Source organism: Chiloscyllium plagiosum, chromosome 40 (genome assembly GCF_004010195.1).
Source record: "Chiloscyllium plagiosum isolate BGI_BamShark_2017 chromosome 40, ASM401019v2, whole genome shotgun sequence".
Taxonomy (NCBI): Eukaryota; Metazoa; Chordata; class Chondrichthyes; order Orectolobiformes; family Hemiscylliidae; genus Chiloscyllium; species Chiloscyllium plagiosum.
Window position 1 is genome coordinate 15,576,665 of NC_057749.1, and position 14,732 is coordinate 15,591,396.

Sequence of the window (14,732 nt, forward strand, 5' to 3'; positions counted from 1 at the left end):
GATGTGCGGGTCAGATGAATTGGCCATGATAAAATGTTCACAGTATTCAGGGATGTGTAGGTGAAGTGCATTAGTCAGGGGTAAACATAGGGGATTGGGTCTGGGTGGGTTACTCTTTGGAAGGTTGGTGTGGACTTGTTGGGCCAAAGGGATTCTATTAAAAAAACTTAGCAAGTTAATATGGGGGGAAATGACGTGGCAGATCATGGTCCTGCTTTTACAAGGAGGACATAAATAACATCCCAAAAATATTGGAGAATGCAGGGCCTAGTGATAGAGAGGAACTGAAAGAAACAGTCTTGGTAGGAAAATGGTGTTGTGGAAATTGATAGGATTAAAGGCTAATAAATCACCAATGCCCGATACTTAAGGAAGTGGCCCTAGAAATAATGGATGCACTGTTGGTCTGCTTTCAAGAGTTTGGAACAGTTCCTATGGATTGTGGGTGGGGGGGGGGGGGGGGGGGGGGGAGGGTAGCTAACATAACCCCGCTATTAAAATACAAAAGAGGTAGAGAGAAAACAAGGAACTAAAAGATGGGCTTGCCTGACATCAATAATGAAGAAAAATTTAATAGAACATTTGGAAAACAGTGAAAATTTCAGACAGAATTAGCATGGATTCGCTGCCCTTGCAGAGAAACAGTTAGTGGTTCACGTACCAGCACCCCTCGATTCCTCTGCACCACAACATTCTGAGATTGTGCTCTCCATTTAATTAGTAAACTGCTTCTGTATTCTTCCTGCTAGAATGCCCAAGTTCACTGTTTCCCACATAATGCTGTATCTACTGAATACTTTTACTCACATCTTTGACCCATCTGTATCACTTTTCAGGCTCTCTATCTCCCCTTGTAACTTACTTTCCTACATGCTCATTAGTAAAATGACTCCACCATATAATTCAGTGCCTTTATCTAAGTCATTGACATAGTTTGTAAATAGTTGAGGCTTCAGCACTGATCCCTTATATGTCTCAATTAAGTCACCTCTCAACCTTCTTCTCTCTAATGAAAACTGCCTCAAGTTCCTCAGTCTTTCCTCATAAGATTTTCCCTTCATCCTGGTAAATCTCCTCTGAACCCTTTCCGAAGCTTCCACATCATTCCTATAATGCGGTGACTAGAACTGTACACAATACTCCAAGTGAGGCCGCACCAGAGTGTTGTACAGCTGCAGCATGACCTCATGTCCCAAAACTCAATCCCTCTACCAATAAAAGCCAACACACCATATGCCTTCTTAACAACCCTATCAATCTGGGTGGCAACTTTCAAGGATCTATGTACATGGATACCGGGATGTCTTTGCTCATCTACACTACCAAGAATCTTACCATTAACCCAGGACTCTTTATTCCTGTTACTCTTTCCAAAATGAATCACCTCACACTTTTCCGCATCAAACCCCATTTACCACCTCTCAGCACATCTCTGCAGCTTTTCTATGTCCCTCTGTAACCTACTTTATTCTTTGGCACTATCCACACCTCTGCCTACCTTAGTGTTATCCACAAATTTACTAACCCATCCTTCTACACCCTCATCCAGGTCATTTATAAAAATGACAAACAGCAGTGGACCCAAAACAGATCCTTGTGGTACACCACTAATAACTGAACTCCAGGATGAATATTTCCCATATTGGACAAAAACTGACCCATCTAAAATACTTGAACTATAGTATTTCCAGTCAATATTTGGAAAGTTAAAGACCCCCATCACAACTAACCTGTCACTCTAGTTCCTATCGAGAATCATCTTTGCCATCTTTTACGCTACATCTCAGAAACTATTCAGAGGCCATGGAGCAGCACGGTGGCTCAGTGGTTAGCACTGCTGCCTCACAGCACCAGGGTCCCAGGTTCAATCCCAGCCCTGGGCAGACCGTCTGTATGGAGTTTGCATGTTCTCCCCGTGTCTGCGTGGGTTTCCTCCCACAGTCCAAAGATGTGCAGGTCAGGTGGATTGGCCATGTTAAATTGCCCATAGTGTTAGGTGCATTAGTCAAGAGGGAAATAGGTCTGGGTGGGTTACTCTTCGGAGGGTCTGTGTGGACTTGTTGGGCCGAATGGGCCTGTTTCCACATTGTAGGGAATCTAATCTAATCAAAACTCCCAACAGAGATTGGGAGGAGCACTATAGACTCAGTCTTACTGGGTCGCCGCCATCTTGGATCCCCCCTCCTTTCCCATTTCTATTCTCAGCCCATATTACCTCAGTAGACAAGTCCTCAAATATTCTTTCTGCCACCGTAATACTGTCCTTGACTAACAGTGCCACACCTCCGCATCTTTTACCATTTTCTCTGTTCTTACTGAAAAATCTAAATCCTGGAACCTGCAACAACCATTCCTGTCCCTGCTCTACCCATCTCTTCGAAATGACCACAACATCGAAATCCCGGGTACCAACCCATGCTACAAGTTCACCCACCTTAATCTGGATGCTCCTGGCATTGAAGTAGACACACTTCAAACCAATTTCTTTCTTGCTGGTGCCTTCTTGTGACCTTGAAACGTTATTTCTGACCTCACTACTCTCAACCTCCCGCAAACTCGAACTGTAATTTAGGTTCCCATCATCCTGCTGAATTAGTTTAAATCCACCCAAACAGCATTAGGAAATCTCCCCCGCAGGATATTAGTATCTCTCTGGTTCAGGTGTCAACCATCCTGTTTGCAGAGGTCCCACCTTCCCCAGAAAGAGCCCCAATTATCCAGTAATCCAAAACCCTCCCTCCTGCATCATCCCTGTGGCCACGTGTTCAACTCTGCTCTCTCCCTATTTCTCGCCTCGCTAGCACATGGCACGGGTAACAAACTAGAAATAACAACTCTGTTTGTCCTAGCTCTAAGCTTCCACCTTCGGTCCCTGAATTTCTGCCTTAAATCCCATCTCTCTTCCTACCCATGTCGTTTGTGTCTATGTGGACCACGACTTGGGGCTGCTCCCCCTCACTGTCAAGGATCCCGAAAACACGATCAGAGAAATCATGAACCCCGACACCTGGGAGGCAACATACCAACCGTGAGTCTCCTTCTCATTCCCACAAAACCTCCTGCCTGTCCCCCTAACTATGGAGTCCCCAGTGACTGATTCTCTGTTCCTCTTCCCCTTCCCTTCTGAGCAACAGGGACAAACTCTGTGCCAGAGACCTGCGCCCCATTGCTTGCCCCAGTAAGTCGAGCCCCCCTCAACAGTATCCAAAAGTGTACACTTATTGTTGAGGGGAACAGCCACAGGAGATGCCTCATGGTAACCCATCTGCCTTCTTCTTTTGTCCAAGGTGGGACTACCTCTCAGAACTCCTCTCAATAACCCCCTCCAGTTCCCGAATGATCTGAAGTTCATCCAGCTCCAGCTCCATTTCCCTAATGCGTTTTCAAGGAGCTGGAGTTGGGTGCACTTACCACAGATAAAGTCAGCAGGGAAACTAGTAGTTTTAGATTAGATTAGATTACATTACAGTGTGGAAACAGTCCCTTCGGCCCAACAAGTCCACACAGACCTGCCGAAGCGCAACACACCCATACCCCTACATTTACCCCTTACCTAACACTACGGGCAATTTAGCATGGCCAATTCACCTGACCCCACCTCCCAAATGATCCAAAGTTCATCCAACTCCAGCTCCAGCTCCCTAACATGGTTTTCGAAGAGCTGAAGTTGGGTGCACTTCCCACTGATGCAGTCAGCAGGGAAACTAGTGGTGACCTTTATCTCCCACATTCTGCAGGAGGAACATTCGATTGCCCTAACGTCTACTCCCACTGTTATAAATTCCCAATGAGGCTACTGATAAACTAAAATTTTGGTTAGAGGAGGATGGGTGGGAGACACTACCCAAGGAGTGTTTCGGGTAAAGCCCAAATATAAAGCCTTACTTACCCAGCAATCCCATGTCCGCTCCTGCTCAGTGTGTGCTCCGCCGATACACAACTTTATATACTTTAAACTTACTTCCCACTCCAACAGCTGCCAATAAAATGAAAAACACTGAACTCCCAAGGTAAGTTTTTATATTTTAAAGTTACCTTCCCGTCTGGCTTCTGGTCCTTGCTGTCGCTCTTCCTACCCGCAGAGTCATAGAGACGTGCAGCATTGAAACAGACCCTTCGGTCCAACTCGTCCAACTATGCCGACCAGATATCCCAACCCAATCTAGTCCCACCTGCCAGCACCCGGCCCATATCCCTCCAAACCCTTCCTATTCATATACCCATCCAGATACCTTTTAAATGTTGCAATTGTACCAGCCTCCACCACTGCCTCTGGCAGCTCATTTCACATACATATCACCCTCTGCATGAAAATATTGCCCCTTAGGTCTCTTTTATATCTTTCCCCTCTCACTCTAAATTTATGCTCTCTAGTTCTGGACTCCCCCACCCCAGGGAAAAGATTTTGTCTATTTATCCTATCCATGCCCCTCATGATCTTATAAACCTCTATAAGGTCACCCCTCAGCCTTCGACGCTCTGGAACAGCCTCACCCTGTTCAACCTTTCCCTATAGCTCAAATCCTCCAATCCTGGCAACATCCTTGTAAATCTTGTCTGAGCCCTTTCAAGTTTCACAACACTCTTCTAATAGGAAGAAGACCAGAATTGGACACAATATTCCAACAGTGGTCTAACTAACGTCCTGTACAGTCGTAACATGACCTCCCAACTCTTGTAATCAACACTCTGACCTATAAAGGAAAGCATACCAAATGCCTTCTTCACTATCCTATCTACTTGCAACTCCACTTTCAAGGAGCTATGAACCTGCACTCCAAGGTCTCTTTGTTCAGCAACACTCCCTAAGACCTTACCATTAAGTGTATAAGTCCTGCTAAGATTTGCTTTCCCAAAATGCAGCACCTCGCATTTATCTAAATTAAACTCCATCTGCCACACCTCAGTCTATTGGCCCATCTGATCTTGATTCTGTTGTAATCTGAGGTAACCTTCTTCGCTGTCCACTACATCTCCAATTTTGGTGTCATCTGCAAACTCACTAACTGTACCTCTTATGCTCGCATCCAAATCATTTATGTAAATGACAAAAAGTAGTGGACCCAGCACTGACCCTTGCGGCACTCCACTGGTTACAGGCCTCCAGTCTGAAAAACAACCCTCCACCACCACCCACTGTCTTCTACCTTTGAGCCAGTTCTGTATCCAAATGGCTAGTTCTCCCTGTATTCCATGAGATCTAACCTTGTTAACCAATCTCCCATGGGGAACCTTGTCGAACGCCTTACTGAGGTCCATATGGATCACATCTACCATTCTGCCCTCATCAACCTTCTTTGTTACTTCTTCAAAACATTCAATCGAGTTTGTGAGACATGATTTCCCATGCACAAAGCCATGTTGACTATCCCTAATCAGTCCTTGCCTTTCCAAATACATGTACATCCTGTCCCTCAGGATTCCCTCCAACAACTTGCCCACCACTGAGGTCAGGCTCACTGGTCTATAGTTCCCTGGCTTGTCCTTACCACCTTTCTTAAACAGTGGCACCACGTTTGCCAACCTCAAGTCTTCCGACAGCTCACCTGTGACTATCGATTAGATAAATATCTCAGCAAGGGACCCGGCAATCACTTCCCTAGCTTCCCACAGAATTCTAGGGTACACCTGATCAGGTCCTGGGGATTTATCTACTTTTATGTGCTTCAAGACATCCAGCACTTCCTCCTCTGTAACATAGACATTTTTCAAGATGTCACCATCTATTTCCCTACAGTCTATATCTTCCATATCCTTTTCCACAGTAAATACTGATCCAAAATACTCGTTTATTATCTCCCCAATCTCCTGCAGCTTCACACAAAGGCCGTCTTGATGATCTTTGAGGAGCCCTATTCTCTCCCCTAGTTACCCTTTTGTCCTTAATGTATTTGTTTAAACCCTTTGGATTATCCTTAACCCTATTTGCCAAAGCTATCTCATGTGCTCGTTTTGCCCTCCTGATTTCCCTCTTAAGTATACTCCTACTTCCTTTATACTCTTCTAAGGATTCACTCAATCTATCCTGTCTATACCTGACATATGCTTCCTTCTTTTTCTTACTAAACCCTCAACGTCTCTCGTCATCCAACATTCCCTACACCTACCAGCCTTTCCTTTCACCCTGACAGGAATATACTGTCTCTGGACTCTAGTCATCTCATTTCTGAAGGCGTCCCATTTTCCAGCCATCTCTTTACCTGCAAACATCTGTCTCCAATCAGCTTTCGGAGAGTTCTTGCCTGATATCATGAAAATTAGTCTTCCTCCAAGTTAGAACTTCAACTTTTAGATCTGGTTTATCCTTTTCTATCACTATTTGAAAACTAATAGAATTATGGTCGCTGGCCCCAAAGTGCCCCCCCCCCACTGAAATCTCAGACACCTGACCTGACTTATTTCCCAAGAGTAGGTCATGTTTTGCACTTTCTCTAGTAGGTACATCCACATACTGAATCAGAAAATTTTCTTGTACATATTTAACAAATTCCTCTCCATCTAAACCCTTAACACTATGGCAGTCCCAGTCTTTGTTTGGATGTAAGATGATAATCCCTTTCTTATTTCTCAGTTCCACCCAAATAACTTCCCTGGATGTATTTCCGGGAATAGCCTCCCTCAGCACAGCTGTAATGCTATCCCTTATCAAAAATGCCACTCCCCCTCCTCTCTTGCCTCCCTTTCTGTCCTTCCTGTAGCATTTGTATCCTGGAACATTAAGCTGCCAGTCCTGTCCATCTCTAAGCCACGTTTCTGTAATTGCTGTGATATTCCAGTCCCATGTTCCACCTTACTAGTTTAAATCCTCCTGAGCAGCTGTAGCAAATCTCCCTGCCAGTATATTAGTCCCCTTCCAATCTAGGTGCAACCCGTCCTTCTTGTACAGTTCACTTCTACCCCAGAAGAGATTCCAATGATCCAAAAACGTGAATCCTTCTCGAATACACCAGCTCCTCAGCCTTGCATTCATCTGCTTTGCCCTCCTATTCCTACCTCATTAGCTCGTAGCACCGGGAGTAATCCAGATATTACTACTCTCGACAACCTCCTTTTTAAATTCCTGCCTAACTCTCTGTAGTCTCCCTTCAGAATCTCATCCTTTTCCCTTCCTATGTCATTAATTCCAAAGTGTACAATGACCTCCTGCTGGGTCTTCTCCCATTTAAAAACATTCTGCACCCTCTCTGAGACATCCTTGATCCTGGCACCAGGGAGGCAACACACCGTTCTGATTGTTCATGCTGGCCACAGAAACGTCTGTCTGTGCCTCGGACTAGAGAGTCCTCTAACACAACCGACCTCTTGGAACCCAACGTACCCCTCATTACATTAGAGTCTGTCTTGATACCAGAAACTTGGCTGTTTGTGTTACTTTCCCCTGAAAATCCATCACCCCCTACTTTTTCCAAAACAGCATACTTGTTTGAAATGGGGATTAGCCACAGAAGATTCCCGCACTTCCTGCCTACTTTTCTGGAGTTAACCCATCCACGTGACTTTATCTGCGGCTTTTCTTCCTTCCTATAACTGCCATCCATCACGTCCCTTTGCTGTTGTAAATTCCTCATTGCCTCTAATTGCCTCTCCAACCGATCCATTTGATCTGCTAGGATTCGCAACCAACAGCATTATTGCAGATATAATCCTCAGTAAACTGTCCCTAAACTCCCACATCCAACAAGAAGTGCATATCACTCTACTAAGGGCCATTTTTGCTTCTTCCAACCTGCAGACCCAGAAAATATCACCATCTTATTCCTCCACAAAAAAACTGTTCCAGGCTAATTTGATACTTATGGCTTATATTTTTAAGTTTAATCAAGAGACATATCTCAATAAAACATATAATCAAGAAAGAACCACTCTACTCACGACTGCAGACTTACAGCAAGGCCAACTTAAAGCTATTCAAGTTATCTGCTTCTGTGCTGTGACCTTTCCCAAACAGGTTTCTCCAAGATCAGTAGTGAATTTCACTGTTGGTTAATTTTCTCGGACGTACTCAAACGTCCAGCGATACATGAATTCAAACAGCAAAGGCATTAACTGCACAGGTTCACTGCTGTGTCAATTAGCAGTGTGGGTTTCTTTCTCTCTCTCTTTCTCTTGCACAGACCTGACCATGTGTTTCCTTTGTCTGTTCCTCTCCCTTTTGAAAATGCCGTTTTTTTCTCTCCAAAGTTCCAAAACAATGCAACAGCATATAAAACAGTCATTTCTGCTCCTGGAATTCGAGGAAATCACCTCCAACACCTAAAATACCTCAAAAAAGGAACTGCCTGTTACAGCCAGAAATCTTTCCTGTCCTCCATCTTGGATTACCCAGAATCCATCTCCAACTGCTGCTGAAAAAAATGAAGCTCAATGAAAGACTACCATTGCATCTCTACTGTCGTATATTTCAACCTAGTTTCCCAGCTCACTCTAGCTAACCCTGTTTAAAAGAATATAAAATCCTTATTGTTTCCCTTTAAATTGAAAATGAAACTGTATCATGTTGTGATTACTGTCATCTAAAGGCTTCTTTAGAATGATCATTGATTCAGCCTGTCTCATTGCTCATTATAAGATCCAGGATAGCTTGCTCCTAAGTTGGGTCTAGGACATATTGTTCTGAGAAATTGTCCTGGATATACTCTATGAATGCAGTTTTGAGGCTAGCCTTGCTGACTTCATTTGTCCAGTTTACATGTAGATTAAAGTCGCCCATGGTTATTGTGGTAAACCTTTCTTGCAATTCCCATTGAGAGGGGATATGTAAATGCAAATTGTTTCTGAGACACTTATACCCTGAACGAGAGACAATATGATAAAATTCAATCATCATAAAAAGAGGCATTAGTGCCAAGTCCATTGTTACATTAAGTCCTGATTTGTGAAAATTGCTAAGTTTCATCCTTAACTATCATGCCACATCCCAAGGTAAGCGAAGGAAACACATCCTTCTTTAAATTGGAGTTCGGTCTATAGTTTGCTGTACAATGTGTCTGTTTCAACTACTGCCCACTGCCATGTTATTTCCATGCCATAACTGTATTTGAACATAAACTGCCATGAAAATACTTGGCCTAGTTGATTAAACATCCTCCAGCACTCAAGAAATGTGACACAATCTGGGACACAACAGTCTACTTGATCAACAACCCATTGTCACTAAATACCAGACTAATGCCATTTACAAATTCGCTGATGACACCACATAGTCGATCAAATCTAAGATGGCAATGAAACAGACTACAGACAGGAGGTGGAAGACCTGGAAAAATGGTGCACTGAGAACAACCCAGCTCTCAATGCCGGCAAAACCAAGGAACTCTTTATTGACTTTTGGTGGGATGTTACTCATGTCCCCCTACACATTAACAGTACAGAGGTGGAACAAATGGAGGAAGCTCCTGGGAGTGGTCATCCACAACAAGCTTTCTTGGATTCTTCATGTGGACGCACTGGTTACAAAGGCTCAGCAATGTCTCTTCTTCCTCAGACAGCTGAGGAAATTTGGCATGGCATGGTGGCGAATACCCTTGCCAACTGTTACAGGTGCACCATCGAGAGCATTCTGTCTGGATGTATCACTACCTGGTATGGCAACTGCATCATTCAAGATCGGATGCAGTTACAGAGAGTGGTGAATCCGGCCCGGACAATCACAAAGGCCAACCTCCCATCTATAGAATCCATTTACCAGACCCTCTGTCAAGGAAAGAACGCCAGCATTCTCAAAGATCCATCCCACTCTGGCAATGCTTTTCTACAACCTCTACCATCGGGGAGAAGCTTGAACACACGCACCAGCCGGTTTCGAAACTGTTTCTATCCTAGTGTTGTTAGAATACTGAATGGACTCACAAACTCTTAACATTCGCCTGTACCTGTGTTTTTGTTTTTGCCGCTGTTTACCTATTATTTACTATCTACGCTACTTAACTCTGTGAACTGCCTGTATTGCTCGCAAGACAAAGCGTTTCATTGTGCCTCGGTACATGTGACAATAAATTCAATTCAATCCAGGAGATTCAATAACCATCGCTCCACCGTGGTTACTGTATGCACCATCTATAAGGTGTGCTGCAGCAACTCATCTAAGCTGCTTCAACAGCAGCTCACAAAACTTTGACCACTGGTTCCTAGATGCATGGAACCCTGTCACTTTCAAGGTCTGTTTCAAGTCACACTCTGTGATGACTTGTAATTATGCACAAGAACATGTATCACAGCCACTGAGTTAAAATCATAGAACTCCCTCCATAACAACATTCATGTGTTAATATCTTGTCAATTGCATTGTTAATGTTGATTAATGCAATTATTAAGATTGAGAGAAACAGGTAACAAATGTTAATTGTCTTTGAGTGCATATAAATAAGAAATATCTGTAAGACTGGCTGTGAGACGGAACAAATCAATAAACTCTCTCCACAGTAATGCTGTGTATCTTGGTTTCTATCTCATCTGACTTGGATGATGCAGTTCAAGTAGGTTGATGACCTCTATTATCTCAAAGGCACTTAGGAAAAGATCCATAAATGTTGGCTTTCCTCTTCTTCTTTAGGAGGAGTGGGGAATTTGGCACTCTCACCAATGTTTACAGATGCATCGCAGAAAGCATTCTATCTGGGTTCATAATGACCTGATATGGCAACTATTCTGCCTATGACCGTGAGAAACTACAGAAGGTTGTGTGCACAGCCCAGACCATCACAGAAGCCAATGTCACATCCATCTACACTTCTTGTTGTCACAGAAAGGCTGCCAACATCATCAAAGACCCTTCTCACCCCGGTAATGCTCTCTTCCAACCTCTTCTGTTAGGCAGAAAATATGGAAGCTTGTAAATATGCACCAACAGATTCAAGAACAGCTTCTTCCCTGTTGTGATTAGACTGATGAATGGACTCTCTAATTTCAAGCCTAATTTGATGTTGCTTTGTGTACCACCTTTGTAGCCATAACCCTGTATCCTTTGCTCTGTCTACGTGCCCTATGATTTGTACATCCTTTTTCACTATGATCTGCCTATACTGCTCGTAAAACAAAACTCTTCACTCTACTTAGGTACACATGACAACAATAAATCAAATCAAACCAAAGACTACCAAGTCACCAAAATTAATTTTAAAATATAATAGCATTGTCTAATAATAGGGGCGGCATCGTGGCTCAGTGGTTAGCACTGCTGCCTCACAGCACCAGGGACCCGGGTTCGATTCCATCCTTGGGTGACTGTCTGTGTGGAGTTTGTACATTCTCCAACAGTCCACAGACGTGCTGGTTAGGTGGATTGGCCAGCGGAAATGCAGGGTCACAGTGACATGGTAAGGGGGTGGGTCTGGGTGAGATATTCTTAGAGCGTCAGTGTGGACTTGATGGACCAAATGACCTGCTTCCTCACTGTAGGGATCCTGTGAATAGTACTTCATTGGGCGGCATGGTGGCTCAGTGGTTAGCACTGCTGCCTCACAGCGCCAGAGTCCCGGGTTCAAATCCCGCCTCAGGCAACTGTCTGTGTGGAGTTTGCACATTCTCTCCATGTCTGCGTGGGTTTTCTCAGGGTGCTCCGGTTTCCTCCCACAGTCCAAAGATGTGCAGGTCAGGTGAATTGGCCACGCTAAATTGCCTGTAGTGTTAGGTGTAGGGGAATGGGTCTGGGTGGGTTGCTCTTCGGAGGGTCGGTGTGGACTTGTTGGCCGAAGGGCCTGTTTCCACACTGTGCGTAATCTAATCTAATTACTAGTGGCTTCCACTCAACTTTACCTTTCTTGTACCTGCAAAAGAATAGTCAAACACTCCCAAAACAAGCTCTTTAAACTTGGCACATTTAGTGCAAAGTAAATTGAAGAGAAATGGCAAACTTGTTGCTTAAAATCCGACCAAAGCACTTGTGAAAAATGGTGGGATTTCTACAATTCTTTGCTGCGACAAATCCATCCATCCAGCAATCCTTTATGGACAATTCAATGTGCATTCAACTGCAAATGATGCATTGTTTCTGTTGAAATCGATATCAAAGTGGAGAGAACATTAAATTGTTGCTGATATATGTTAATGTATCATGAAATTATTTGGCTACTTGACCACACTGCCTTTGGCTTCTGTTCATTTTGTGAATATTTCAGAGTAATCAATCCACATTTTAACCTGTATCATTTAAATATATATTAAAATGCTTACCTCTGCACAGGCATGCTGCTTATACAATTTATTTCTGTCGCGTCACCTTTCTGCACACTTTCAGTGACAAATTGCTATGTCCACGACAATTGCTAGTCAATAACTCTTGCTGCAACTTACTAAGATGCCTATTGAGGGAAAGTAGGCTCAGGGGAGGTGGCGGCATAGAAACAACTTCATCAGGCGCGTAATCCAGAACACCCAGGTTAATGTTCTGGGGACACAGGTTCAAATCCATCTTGGCAGATGATGGAATTTGAATTCAATTAAAAAAAATGTGATTTTTATTGTTTGAAAACTGGCTTGATGCCAACCCAAATATGATTTGAGAGCCACAGAAATATGGTTTAATCTTAACTACTCTCTTGGCAATTCAGGACAGACAACAGTGTAGTCCTATCCAGTGATGCTCACATCCAGTAAATTCAAAAGGTATGTTTTTCCTTCCATTGTCAAACAGCTTGTCAGCACACCACTGCTGTAATAAAACTCCACAATGATGAAACAGTGGGACTCTACAATCTGTAAGGATCAAACTTAATTAACCTAAAGGCTGCCATTTCATAACCTTATGTGATAAGAAAATTGCAGGGAGCAAGTCCTGTGTTTAAAATCCACCTACTATCTTGTTGTGAAGATACATTATCCTGAAATATAAATTTAGAACATGTTTGATTGGATATTTATCTACATCTGGAACTATTTTGGAAGGAACACTTTGCAAAGCAATGGGACCTGGCTACAGCAGAGAAAAATGTTGCATTTGGAAGAAACAAGCTGTTTGACTGTAGCCACTGAGTCAACAATACTTTCAGAGAGTGAGGTCACATGAGGTCATTTGTGGGCATGATAAAACTAATAAATTTGAACACTATCAGTCAGAGAGGTAACTTCCTGGAACAACATCTTTTGTCCTACACTGAAATTCCATTCGTCAAAGTATCTGAATTGAAAATTCACCAGAAGGCCTCATCACTGCAGATGGAGATTTCTTAAGGGAGATTTCCAAATCAACTCTATTGACTCCAGATTGAAGGAATTCAGCCGGCCTAAAATACCTCAAAAAAAGACCCGCTCTTACCGCCACAACTTTTACCCATCTTCCACCTTGGATTATCCAGAATCTCCCATACCTGACCCAGGAAGAAACCTCAATGCTAGCAATTTGACTGAAAAGTTTACTTCAACTGCAAACCAACATTTGGGACAAGCTTTGAATAATTCTTTATTTCTGAATTCAACTGCCAATGGAGCCAAATTACTCTTACAAAACAGTCTGCTGACTGTTTTCTCAAACAGAAAAAAATTGCATTTTTTATTGAATTCAAATTCCATCATCTGCCAAGGTGGATTTGAACCTGTGTCCCCAGAACATTAACCTGGGTGTCCTGGATTACATGCCCAATGAAGTTGTTTTTCTATTTTATTCCGCCAGATAAAAATTAATCTGGAGTCTGATATATTTAAAAAGGTGGTGATATCACATCCCTTTCTAAATTCAATGTTGTGATCAGCAGAGAAGTGGGACAAGGAAATCAATCAGTTCAATCTTCCTAATTTAGTCAGAACGCTCTGTGCATGTTTTGAATTGCAGGTGGGTGTCGAATATTTCAATAATGGAAATGTTATAATATTTTGAAGATTTGTTTTGGCTCCTCAGCTAGTTCTCTCTAGGATAAGGTTCCACCTGGCTGTGTATCTGAAATGTAACCTTTTTTCCTGTTTAGGCACTGACTGAGACTTAGGCAAAAGTGAGGACTGCAGATGCTGGAAACCAGAGTTTAGATTAGAGTGGTGCTGGAAAAGCACACATGGTGGCTCAGTGGTTAGCACTGGTGCCTCACAGTACCAGGGTCCCAGGTTCGATTCCAACATTGGGTGATTGTCTGTGTGGAGTTTGCACATTCTCCCTGTGTCTGCATGGGTTTCCTCTGGGTGCTCCGGTTTCCTCCCACAGTCCAAAAATGTGCAGGTTAGATGGATTGGCCATGCTAAATTGCCCATAGTGTTAGGTGCATTAGTCAGAGGGAAATGGGTCAGGGTGGGTTACTCTTCGGAGGGTAAGTGTGGACTGATTGGGCCGAAGGGCCTGTTTCCACACTGTAGGGAATCTTAAAAAAAAAGGTCAGGCAGCATCTGAGGAGCAGGAAAATTGATGTTTTGGGCAAAAGCCCTTCACTGACTGGGACTTGCTGTGTGTGTTTAAAATGATAGAAAAATGAAGTTGGTTAAGATTAAACAATTTTGAGCAGCGGATGGGGCTTTGAATAAGAGGAGGATATAAGGCATTTAGAACAGAGCATACGCTCACCTTTGGATCAGGGGATTGTGGGTTCAAGTCCCACTGCAGATTCTTGAGCACATAAACTAGGCGGACACTGTAGTGTAGGACTGAGGGAGTGCGCCCCTCTCAGAAGCGCTGCCTTCAGTAAGATGTTAAATGTTATCTGTCCTCATTCTGACATCTCTGGTGGACGTAAGAAGTCACTGATTATGAATAACTGAATTCTCCCAATGTCCCAGTCAGTAATCATCCTTCAATCAACATAAGTACACAGATT